The following is a 13,746-nucleotide window of genomic DNA, read 5'->3' as shown; positions in this document are numbered from 1 at the left end:
TGATCGATAATTGCGCTGGGCGCGAGATCGGATCCTTTGTGGATTGCTATGCGGGTTATCATCAGATCCTAATGGACGAGGAAGATGCGGAAAAGACAGCATTTATCACGCCATGGAAAACTTACTGCTATCGGGTAATGCCGTTCGGACTGAAGAATGTCGGGGCAACGTACATGCGAGCAATGACTGCTGTGTTTCACGACATGATACACAAAGAAATTGAGGTGTACATAGATGATGTGATCATAAAGTCTTGGCGTCAGGAAGACCATGTAGCAGACCTAAGGAGATTCTTCCAGAGACTCCGAAGGTATGATATCAAGCTTAACCCGGCCAACTGCGCATTCGGGGTTCCATCAGGAAAGCTGTTAGGATTCATCGTCAGTCGACGAGGTATTGAGCTGGACCCATCTAAGATCGAATCCATCCGAGATTTGCCACCGCCAAAGAACAAAACATAGGTAATGAGTCTTTTGGGTAGACTCAATTACATCACCAGGTTCATCGCTCAACTCACAGCAACTTGTGAGCCCATATTTCGGCTGCTGAAAAAGGATGTTGCGGTAAGTTGGACGGCAGAGTGTCAAGAGGCTTTCGACCAAATCAAAGGGTATCTGTCTAATCCACCCGTGTTGGTCCCGCCTAAGCCAGGGAAGCCCTTAATTCTTTATCTGACGGTCCTGGAAAATTTATTTGGTTGTGTATTGGGGCAACACGATGACACAGGAAGGAAGGAGCAGGCCATTTACTATCTTAGCAAGAAATTCACAGTATACGAGGTCAAGTACACTCAACTCGAGAAAACATGCTGCGCCCTAACTTGGGTAGCTCAGAAGTTGAAACACTACCTGTCCTCGTATACTACTTATCTCATATCCCATTTGGACCCATTGAAGTATATCTTTCAGAAACCTATGCCCACAGGGAGGTTGGCAAAATGGCAAATTCTGTTCACAGAGTTCGATATCGTTTATGTGACGAGGACAGCCATGAAAGCCCAAGCGCTGGCCGACCATTTGGCAGAGAATCCCGTTGATGAAAAATACGAGCCTTTAAGAACGTATTTTCCCGACGAAGAAGTGATGCATACAAGTGAGCTGGCGTTACCCGAGGAACCGGGTTGGAAGCTTTTCTTCGATGGAGCTGCAAACGCGAAAAGGGTTGGAATAGGAGCAGTACTCATTTCTGAAACAGGATGCCATTATCCTGTTACGGCTCAACTACGCTTCTATTGCACCAATAATATGGCAGAGTATGAAGCTTGCATTTTGGGTCTGCGATTGGTTGCGGACATGGATGTCCAAGACGTTTTGGTCTTGGGAGACTCGGACCTCTTGGTACATCAGATTCAGGGCGAATGGGAAACACGGGACTTGAAACTCATACCTTATCGACAATGCTTGCACGATCTGAGCAAGCAATTTCGATCGGTGAAATTCAAACATATCCCGAGAGTTCATAACGAGGTTGCGGATGCATTGGCCACCTTAGCATCAATGTTGCACCACCCTGACAAAATGTATGTTGACCCTCTGCACATCTAGGTTCGTGATCAGCACGCTTATTGCAACGCGGTGGAAGATGAAGCAGATGGCGAGCCTTGGTTTCATGATATCAAGGAGTACCTCAGAATGGGGATATATCCGGAACAGGCCACTAGAGACCAAAAAAGATCCCTTCGGCGTTTGTCGAATGGTTTCTTCCTTAGCGGAGGAGTTTTGTACAAAAGAACCCCGGATTTGGGATTGTTAAGATGTATAGACGCCGGTCAAGCCACGACGATCATAGCAGAGGTACATGCTGGAGTTTGCGGGCTGCATATGAGCGGATATGTATTGGCAAGGAAGATCCTTCGAGCAGGGTATTATTGGCTTACCATGGAGCATGACTGTATCTCTTTCGTGAGAAAATGCCATCAATGTCAGATACATGGAGATCTGATTCATTCTCCGCCAACAGAGTTACATACGATGTCAGCACCCTGGCCGTTTGTGGCATGGGGCATGGATGTCATTGGACCTATCGAGCCGGCAGCATCCAACGGTCATAGGTTCATTCTAGTAACCATTGACTACTTCACCAAATGGGTTGAGGCTAAAACCTTCAAGTCGGTAACTAAAAAGGCAGTGGTGGATTTTGTGCACTCCCATATCATCTGCAGATTTGGGATCCCAAAAGTAATCATCACGGATAACGGTGCAAATCTTAACAGCAGCCTGATGAGAGAGGTATGCCAACAATTCAAGATTACACACCGCAATTCCACCCCATATCGTCCCAAGGCAAATGGAGCGGTCGAAGCAGCCAATAGGAACATCAAGAAGATACTGCGGAAGATGGTGGAAGGGTCCAGACAATGGCACGAGAGATTACCCTTTGCTTTGTTGGGTTATCGCACTACCGTCCGGACTTCCATAGGTGCAACTCCTTATTTGTTGGTGTACGGAACTGAGGCCGTAATACTAGCGGAGGTCGAAATTCCGTCCCTCCGGATTATCGCTGAAGCCGAAATTAATGATGATGAATGGGTCAAAGCTCGACTAGAACAGTTGAGCTTGATAGACGAGAAAAGATTGGCAGCAGTGTGCCATGGTCAGCTATATCAGAAGAGAATGGCAAGGGCATACACTAAGAAGGTACGCCCTAGGAAGTTTGAAATAGGGCAACAGGTATTGAAGAAGATCCTCCCACATCAGGTCGAGGCAAAAGGCAAGTTCGCCCCAAATTGGCAAGGGCCTTATATCGTGACCAGAGTGTTGTCCAACGGTGCTTTGTGTTTGACGGATATCGATGGGAGATGTGTTGACATGGCTATCAATTCGGATGCAGTCAAAATATATTATGCGTAATTTCTTTGATTATGGCAATTATTGGTTCGTTTGTTTGTACTTGATACTTATTGGATAATGAAATGACGGAGGCAATTCTTTCTTCTATCCAAACACTGTTAACCCTAGTTTCCCCCTTTTTGAGCCTTAAGTTATTCTTTCATACCCCTCTTTTGGAGTCACTAATGGAAAAAATATGAAAAGAAAAAAAGAGAAGGAAAAAGAAAATTGTAAAAGAAAATGAAAAAGAAGAAGATAAAAATCACAAGAAAAAACAAAACCGTTGGGAACTACGTTTGACCTGATTCCCCAAAGAGGATACGTAGGCGCCTCACGGCTCGGTCATAGTGTGCATAGTGTACATAGTGTGCATAATAGGCACAGTGTGCGTAACGCACGTAGCTCAACATAGTGTAAAAAATAAAACCCCCCAAACAAGAAAACTAGGGCAGAGGTTATGTTTTAAAGTTCCAACAAAGGTTTGATTCCAAAAGTTGTAGCGGATCACCCATCAAAGTTATTTCATTTTTTGATAGCCTTTCTTTTAGCCCCACACCAAAACCAACATCGACGTCCAAAAGACCTCCCGATCAATATCCAAGAGGTGCCAAGTCAGGCAAATAAAGCCGAGAATAATACACTGATCCCTGGCGAAGAAGAGGATCATAAAACTGGAAATGAATTGATAGTCCAAAGGAATCTCCAAAAGAGAGGATCATATCGGCAACACTCCAATTCTCCGTTGAAGAAATAAAATGAGAGAGTCTTGACGGTGAAAACCTTCGCAGGCACCACAAAGCGACGAAAGATGAGAGATATAAAATGAGAGAGTCTTATCGGTGAAAACCTTCACAGGCACCATAAGGCGCCGGGAGCTGAGAGAAAAGATAGAGTCTCATTAGTGAAAACCCCTCGAAGGGCACTATGAGGCGACAAGACAGATCAACAAAAGGGTCCGCGTTCGCAAAGAAATGGACACCCATTTATCCCCAGCAAGTAAGGTCATCAGGCAAGTTGATTGATACAAATAGACTGGGTCAGGAATCTACGGTGCATGTCATGATCACAAGGACCAGTCATGTCTTCCAGATAAGTTCTTCTCTTTTCCTTTTTTCCACCAAGTATTGGTTCAGAGAGATTTTCCTCCTTTTCTATCTTTTTCATTTTTCTTGCTAAGAATTCATTTTGAAAAAGATTTTTCAAAGTTTACTACCAGAGGCCGAAGGGGTACAAAAGCAAAATACGAAAGGATAGGCCAAGAGCCGAGGCAATAAGACAAAAGGCATCGGCTGTAAAACCAAAGGACGAATTGTGTAGAAAGAAGGGTGACGTAAAGAGAGCGGAAAATGACGGGTGAAGGACTTGTGGACCAAGTTCCGAGAAGGTTTTCCCGCAGAATGTTGATAAATCCCGGACCCAAATTCGAAGTGGTCAGACGCCACAAGAAAGGGAAATCAATCCGGTGCAAGATATCCCCAGGCAATGCAATTCTATGCCTTGCCATTCCAGGAGGAAATAAAACTCCTAAAAGAGTGGTTTCGGGAGGGAAGCAGACTCCCACAGTTTGATTCTGTAAAGAGAAAAGCAGAAAAGGGGGAAAACCATCCCTATCAGACAGGTTACCCCAGCAAGCAACTTTGTCCCCCAACCAGTGGTGGGGGCACAGAGAAAGAAAAGAAAACCGGAAAATTAACACTAGGATTAAAACTAACAAAGTCCTTTTGTCTGCTGTAGGAAAATAAAGGTTGATGATGGCAGAAGGACACAATGCCAGAAAGGTCACCAAAATCGGGGTAGAAAATTTTCTGTCGTTGTCAAAAATTTTCTCGGAGGAACGAGGAAACAAATACATTTCATGTTCTAGGTCGCCCACCAGTATAATGCGGGAATACATTTCTGTTCTAGGTCGCCCACCAGTATAATGCGGGAATACATTTCTGTTCTAGGTCGCCCACCAGTATAATGCGGGAATACATTTCTGTTCTAGGTCGCCCACCAGTATAATGCGGGAATACATTTCTGTTCTAGGTCGCCCACCAGTATAATGCGGGAATACATTTCTGTTCTAGGTCGCCCACCAGTATAATGCGGGAATACATTTCTGTTCTAGGTCGCCCACCAGTATAATGCGGGAATACATTTCTGTCTTTTCATTTCTGGTATAATGCGGGAATACATTCATGTTCTAGGTCGCCCACCAGTATAATGCGGGAATACATTTCTGTTCTAGGTCGCCCACCAGTATAATGCGGGAATACATTTCTGTTCTAGGTCGCCCACCAGTATAATGCGGGAATACATTTCTGTTCTAGGTCGCCCACTAGTATAATGCGGGAATACATTTTCTGTCTCTTCATTTCTATTCTAGGTCGCCCACTAGTATAATGCGGGAATACATTTCTGTCTTTTCATTTCTATTCTAGGTCACCCACCAGTATAATGCGGGATTACATTTCTGTTCTAGGTCACCTACCAGTATAATGCGGGAATACATTTCATGTTCTAGGTCGCCCACCAGTATAATGCGGGAATATATTTTTGTTCTAGGTCGCCCACCAGTATAATGCGGGAATACATTTCGGTCTTTTCATTTCATGTTCTAGGTCGCCCACCAGTATAATGCGGGAATACATTCATGTTCTAGGTCGCCCACTAGTATAATGCGGGAATACATTTCATGTTCTAGGTCGCCTACCAGTATAATGCGGGCATACATTTCATATTTTTACATTCAGGCACCCACCTGTATAACGAGAGGAATACTTTTGAGTCTTATACTGTAGATCTTGAAATCAGTAACCCACCGGAAGGTGGAAGGTTACAACAGGAATCCCCCAGCAGGAAACAATAAAAATCCCCAGCACCAGAAAGCAGAAGGTTACAACAAGAGGTCCTAGCACAAGTTTCAAGCGCATGAGTCAAAAGGAAGAAAAGACACGTCTTGAAAGAAGCGGCATGTGAACAGTAAAATTATACCCAGTATAACAGATCTGATGAAGAGAGCCGTATCCCCAGAGGAACCGCCGAAAAGCTTAATGAAGGAAGCCATGTCCCCAGCGGACCAAGCAAAATGATGAAAACTGGCATTCAGAAAAGGCAAAGGACCAGTGTCATCCCCCAAGTTCACAAAATAAAAGCATCGGAGGAAGCACAAGCCGACAAGAAAGCAAGGCAACAAGAACAAGTTGAAGATAGATCTTATGATCCACAGTCTAGCCTAGCTTCTTGTTTTTCCTTTTAGAACAATGTAACAAAGGTGATCGCTAAGCAACAACAGCATACAACAGCATGTAACAGCACACAACAACAGCAAACATGACAGTCACACGGTAGTCCCAGCTGCCAAAACTTCCCGAACTACATTGACCTGATTCCTGTTCAGCCCAGGATATGTAGGAAGCCTCTGAAGCAAAGGTTCGGTCAAATCTTTTTCAAAAATTGCTTCACACGGAGCACTCGGATAAGCAAAAATCGCTCGCTTTATCTCTGCACGAAAACCCTTCGTGTCTTCGGGCAAAGAGGGGCAGCTGTAAGCATGTAATTTTGCTTCACGGGAATTACTCCAAAAGAAAAAGAAAATCAAAAATATATGCGTAAGTATTTTTGAGTGATTTTTATTTTGATGTTAAAATTGTGTATTAATTACTATAGGTGATAACCAATATGTGTGTAATTGTATTTCTATTTTTTTTTTTGCAATTTATTTGGGAGTTTTAGTTTGATTTTTGTTAATTGAAGAAAAGAAAATCAGATTGGGCCCCAAAATGAGGCCCAAAATCAAAACAAAGATCCAGTCCAAACTAGGCCTGCCCAGGCACGACCCCAAAACGACGCCGTATGGGGCATATGATCTGAGCCGTCCGTCCAGGCCAATCCAACAGCCCAGGACCCCTTTCAGCAACCCGTGTCCAAAACCAGACCCAGTAACCTATTTGAACCGACCCCCAACCAAGGCAAAACGGTGTCGTTCCGTATTAAGTGAAAGATCCTGGCCATCAATCTCGATTCATCCAACGGCCAGGATCTAATTGCCCATTACATATATAAGCCTAACCTATTACCCAGCCCCCCTATCCGAATACCCCCCTTCCATCGTCCCCAAACACGAACCCAGACCTCCCATTCCAAACCCTAGCCGCCCCTGTGCACCTTCACCATAAAGCCGGCGGCATGGACGCCGGTGACCACCCCTGATGCACCTCAACCCCCTGAATCCGAATCCACCAACCATGTACCTCGAATCACACTCCATCATCTCGAATCTTGATTTGAAGATTCGATACCAAACCTCGATCTACACCAACCTACCCCAAATTCACACTAGACAACCCCCTGACCTCCCCCATGACCAAACCATGCTTGGTTTGGTCCGAATCTAACCAGGGAAACCCAAATCCCTCTAGGAACCCTAGGAGTCCTCATGTCCGATCTATGTCAGATGAACCAGATGATTAGGGTCTAATGGACCTTAGTCGAAGTGTTTTCGTTAGAGAACACTTCGATTAAAGTCCATTCAACCCCAAGAAAGGTCGATTTCAAATCCGAGCTGGGGTTTTCTGATTTTTCAAGGTTTTAAGGTAATTTTTGTTTTCTTTTTCAGTTTATTTTGTCTATTGTAATTAAATGTTTGTTCATATATCCAAAAGTTTTGTTTAATTTATGTTATTAAATTTTTGTTGACTGTTGTTGTCCACCTTGCTCGGACCTCTGTAGTGGCCAAGTTCTTTCCATTTACTGATCATGTGTATGTGTGTAAGCTGTACAATTGATTGAACTTAAGTTTGATTGATTAATTAATTCCCCAATACAACTTTTGCTTAGTTAGTACAATTTGAATCGCATGATAATACTGTTGGATTTCTGATCATTGGCTATTGGTTGTATATGTTATAACTAGTATAGTCGATTCGATTCATGTCGTCGATCAGTTTCAACTGTTTGAATAAGAACAATTTGATTTGTTTCCTGCTAAAACTTTGTTTGAGTCAAATTAGAAACTGAGTGTTGTCTGTATTTGTTTGGTGTGAATCAGAAACATTTATAAGTTTAGTTTGTGATTTTAGTTCAGCTTGAATTCTGAGTTGATAGCATGTGCACCATAATGCTTTAATAATTAGAACAAATGGGACAGCATGGGCTGTCAGGCCATGGGCAGCCTGCCCAAACCTTTGTTTAGTTTAATAAGTGGATTAAAAGGGGATGTCAGGGAATATCATGAGAGGGTTCTACTTTTAAAAAATGAGTGGAAAAATAGCAGAAAAGGGAGGGGGGATTCTGAGTTGTCCAACAGACTGTAAAGTGCTGATTGTTAGGCTATAAAAGAGGCAGACCTTCCATTAGAAAAAAAAAGAATTTTGAGTGAGGAGAGAGGTTTTTCTTAGAAAAACTGAAAGAAAAACAGGAAGAAATTTTCAGAACACTATAACTAAACACTGGCCAAAGCTGCATAAGAAATTAAGTTGGTTAAGCTGTCTTGGCCAAGTCAGTTGTTCTAACTGGGGCTGTTACCATTCCATTAGGAGATTCTGTTTGTTTTCTGCTGGGATTACTACTATTATGAGTTTCTATAGGTTGTGGATTTGAGTCTTGATCTCACTGATTATCGAAGCTTTGTTGGTTGTTTGTTGAGCTTTTGTGTTTATTGAATTTTTGTTGCTATTGCATCAAATATTCTGGTTTTCTCGACTGCCTCACTACTCTGTTTCTGGGTTTGATTGTCTGGTGCTCAACCATTGTGGGTTTCGTCGTTTGAAACTGTTGTTGGTTGTCTTTGGACTATTGGCGACATTGTTGTTGATTGTTGTGGCTGTGTTGTTACTATTTGGTTGCATGCTGCTGATACTTTTTCTCTTCCTCTTCTTATTGTCCTAACATCCAGGTACACATACTAAATTCCCTGATGTAATGATGAGTATGAAGCTGAATAAGGGCATAAAAAGTGTTGTAGTTTAAACATTAACATGGTTACCTTTATTCTGCTGCTTGTAGTTTAGAATATTTGTGTGTTTAACATGTAAAGTCTGGCTTTCAAACTATGTAATAAAACAATTTTCAGTCCATAAGGAATTTAGTCTGGTAATCTATTGTTGTATATAAATCAGGAAGAAGCTAGCTGGATAGTAATGATACTCGGCCAACAATGATTTTACATAGGGTCTGTTGAATTGAAATGCATTAATCGCATTAGCTTCACCTTAACTCGTCAGTTGGTAATGCATAATTCGAATGCACTGGGCAATCTGGGTTAAAGCAAAAGGAAAAAATCGTGTAGTCAAACATGTAGTAATATCACATTAATTTAGATAGGTTCGTTTCAGTTGCTTCGTTTTCAAGTATCAAGCATGGAAGGAATAATTAACTGAACCTCGTACGTATGCCCGTCAATGAATAAGGCCGAATATGTCTAATCTCTTCGCCTAAAATAATCTGCTTCGATATCATTGTACGTTAATCTCATGTTTCAAATTTTCTTGAATAATAGAATAGAGAACAAAAGCAATATCTCTTTGTGCAAACTCCGTTGCAATTTTTCATTTGTATCAACCGTAAACTAATAACTAATAAGCTACGTTTTTTAGCATGTAATTAATTAAGAGTTTTTTTTTTAGAGAAGAATTTAATAGAAAATGTAGTCGCTGTAGGTTTATCTTTTTTTAAAAAAAAAAAAAAATAAGAATGAGATGAGCCTCGCCAAATAAAATACAAATTGCGGGGCCCTCAGTAAATATTTGCTTTAAAAATTGTTTAGACTTCGGGATGGACCGTTTAGTAAAATTCCACGGTCCTACCCAAAATAAATACGCTAGTCGCTTTAGGCGCGCCTTTAATAATTTAATTTCCTTAAACTCGGGTGCACATTGATGTGACCCAAATCCAAATCTCAACGGAGTCAAAGTGTGTCGACGACCACGGGTACATTGATTGTAACGCGGTTCGAGATACATTTTCACAACGTTGCAATTCTTGATAAAAACAGTAAATGATAAAAGCGGTTAAAAGTTAAATTTTGCACATAAGTTCACACTTGTATAAAATCAGATAATCAAGCCGAATATAACAGTTGAGCGACCGTGCTAGAACCACGGAACTCGGGAATGCCTAACACCTTCTCCCGGGTTAACAGAGTTCCTTATCCGGATTTCTGGTACGCAGACTGTAATATGGAGTCATTCTTTTCCTCGATTCGAGATTAAATTGGTGACTTGGGACACCCTAAAATCTCCCAAGTGGCGACTCTGAAATAAATAAACAAATCCAGTTTTGATTGTCCTTTAATTGGAAAAAACTCCCTTGTACCCTCACGGGGGCGAAAAAAGGAGGTGTGACAAATATAATTTATGTATTCAGATGTATATATGTATTCAAATGTATCTGCAGTATGTATTCATATATTTTTGTACTATAGATGACCTGCTATACTTCATATATTCAATGTATTTTTATGTATTTAACTGTATTCAATTTAATTATATAATTTCTCTGAAGATTACTATGTTTTTGGGGTGTTTTTCGATTGAGAATATTTTTTATAACTGGAAATACAAATTTTGTCTGTTATAATTGAGTTTGAGTTATATTAAGAGTCTATTATGTTAATTGATTCACTTTCCATTTAAAAACAACTGAGTAGACCATGAATTGCGCTATTCACGTTACTCTATTCACAAATACATATCGTGAATACAATCGAATACAATAATCTGTCTCTGTATTCATGAATACAACAATTTAAATATATCAAATACATTCTAAAAACCCTGAAAACATAGCTATAGAAAGTAATATAATAAATGATAGTTACAACTAGCTAATCACCCTAAACAATAGTGGTTTGCGAAAATTTCTCAACAATTAACCGAACTGGTTAAAATAGGGTAGAGTAGCAATAGTAAGACCATGCTGAATTTTGTAGAAACTTTCCCTCTCTAGTCTCTCTCCCTTGTATCTCTATGGCTCTTACTTCCCATCCCAACGTAATTCCTTTTTATCAGAATCAATATATCAATTTGTTATTTCAGTATTTGGTTGTGCATATTGGATCCATAACATTAGTGCTTTCATTGTCTCCATCTTCCATGATGGACCTATCTCAAGCAGTAATGGGTCGTTTCAGCGGTGAGAATCCTCTGGATTGGGTTCTTCAGGCAGAGAAGTATTTCCACTTCTACAATATTTCATCAAAGCATAAACTGTCATGGGATGGAGATGTTTGGAATGGTATCATTGGTTATTTCGAAACAAACAACTTGCAGGCTGGGACCATTTCGTGGACAAATTGTTTATTCGTTTTCGACGTCGCAATCGGGAAGCACCTGGCAGTCGTTTAGCCTTTCTCCGGCAGTTTACCACGAGGGATTATTATCCGGCCTGAGCGACGACTCTTCCATCATGGAGCAACATGGCCAACTTGCCTTTGCATCAATACTGCCATGTTCACTCGAACTTAAACTACAACAACCTGAACATTGCCCACAAGTTGTTTGGGGAAATGCCAGATAGGGAAATTGATAATGTGATAGTTACTAACACAAAATTACAGGCACCAGATGCAATGAAGCCAGAAAGTTGTGCTATGAATCCATCTGTACTAATTAAAACTGACGACGCTGCAGTTTTGGTTACTCACGCGGAGGAAGAGGTCTGCAATTCGGTTTTGGATGACAACAAAGAGGATATAGAGTTTCCGTTGCCACAATACTTTGTTGAGTTATTTGACTACAACAGCAACAACAACGAGTGCACAAGGTGTTTTATGAATTGTCGGATTGGTCTAAAGATGCCATTCAGGAAACAGATGCTATTCAGGAGCCACACAAAGAGTTTACGATGAAAACAACGACTACTAAGGAACATTTCGATAATGATTCGATGTATCTCGTCGCTCCAACTGATGCGGCAAATGATTGTGCTAAGGTTGTAGTAAATGAAGACAAGAATGATGAAGCAGAAATTCTTACCATTAGAGAAGAAACTCTGGACTTTGTTACTACAATCAAAGAGAAGGCTCCATCATGGATTGATTTTGCATTCTCTATTTCCAGTGACCTCGTCATGTTTGATGATCAACATGGACTTGAGCTAGCCCAATGTTTGGTGGAGATGTCTTGTATGGATTCAGCTTGCAGTTCCAACCAACTTCTAAATAAAGGTATATGTAATCACTTAAGTGACCTTGGTCATGCTGAACTTCTCTTACCTTTGCTTCAATTTCCACCTGATCAATTCGGTTTAGAGTTTTCATTTGATCCTGGCTCTAGTTTGTTTATCACATTCCTTAAAGTTACAAGAAACTGTGTATTCTGTTCTGCGTCAAGCGACTTGGCATATGATAAGGTCATAACGTCAATTGTGGAATTCAAGCATTATACCTCTGAAACTTCAGCTGCGAAATACTGCTGATGCATACGATTCGGTAACAACGAAATATTTGGGTAAAACTATTCTCATAAGAATTGTTATGGGAGGTATTTCTAATAATGATGCCATTAGTGTTAGAATTCTTAGGAAACTTATACAGATACGTGAATGGAGTGGAGCAAGTGACCTTAATCTTGTTTTGGATAAACTGATAGGAATTGGTTGCAAAATTATTGAAGTAATGGGTGGAGTTCCAACAATGGGAGGGTGGCAATTGCTTGTGGATATGATTGTTTCCAAGAATATAGATCAAGTTAGTCAATTTGGGCAGAAAATAAAGTTGCGGACTACACAACTTTATCAAGGACACATTACACGACAAAAAGTAGTCTTATCCATTCTTAATGATAACTTCCCTATACCATTTGGAGACAAATCAATAATGTTCTTACAGGATTCTTTTGGAGATGCCAAGCCCAGAGTTCTTTTGATACTGTGTACCCGCCCGGATAGTGAGGGAGATGAAGAAAATTTTCCTGTTACTACAGTTAAGGAGGCTAGACGATTTTATTCCTTGCTTGGCTTTGGAGCAAATGTTGCTCTTAATTTCTCTGGTCACTATGAAGTACTTCTATAATATGAGATCAATTTGGGATCCTGGAGTTGATAGTTTGGCACACTGTTGGTTTGATCCTTGCAAAGAATTGCCCCACATTCCTTTGGGCGAGGACACCAAGGTTAAAGTGAATGTAGTAACTGGAGCTCTCTGCAATCAACTGAAAGAGCATGGAGGAGCTCTTGATCCCTATTTGAATCTTCATATGTTCACCTCTATGCTACCAATGTTGCTTTACTCGAACCTTGAGGACAAGGTTCCTTTTAAGGACGGGAGTATTGTTATGAATAAAAATAGTCAATGGGCCATGATGTGGGATCCGGGTTGATGGGCCCAAGTACTGTAAACAATTAACAAAACTGGTTAAAATAAGGTAGAGTAGCAATACTAGGACTAGGCTAAATTTTGTAGAAACTTCCCCTCTCTGGTCTCTCTCTCTCCCTCGACTATTTCTCTCTATGGCTCTGTCTTCCCATCCCCTTTCTTTCTGTTACTATCCTTAGTTATTGTTACCTTTTCAGTGTAATTCCTTGTTATCAGAATCAATATATCAATCTGTTATTTCTGTATTTAGTTGTGGATATTGGATCCATAACATGTTCCAAATTTATGGGGGACCTATTACTTTAACCGGACAAGTAAAAAGTATAATTGGGAAATTAACTACAAATCTCACTTTTATTGAGGGAAATTACATATTTATCGAATGATGTGCCAATGTAAAAATTCTTTCCTCTAGCAATCTATATAAGTTAAGCTCTTATATTGAATAGATGTAAGGATAAAACCTATAGGGTGTCAAATGGTTTTGTGTGTCTTTACAAACTTGTTTTTAATTTTGTAACCCTATCACTTTTTCTACCCATGAAAGATTTACTTTTACGCATAAAAGAAAATGAACTTTCTTAATTTCAACATTATTATAAATGACCATGAAAAGTTATT

Source organism: Nicotiana sylvestris, chromosome 5 (assembly GCF_000393655.2).
Source record: "Nicotiana sylvestris chromosome 5, ASM39365v2, whole genome shotgun sequence".
NCBI classification, from domain to species: Eukaryota; Viridiplantae; Streptophyta; class Magnoliopsida; order Solanales; family Solanaceae; genus Nicotiana; species Nicotiana sylvestris.
This window is presented reverse-complemented; position numbering follows the sequence as displayed.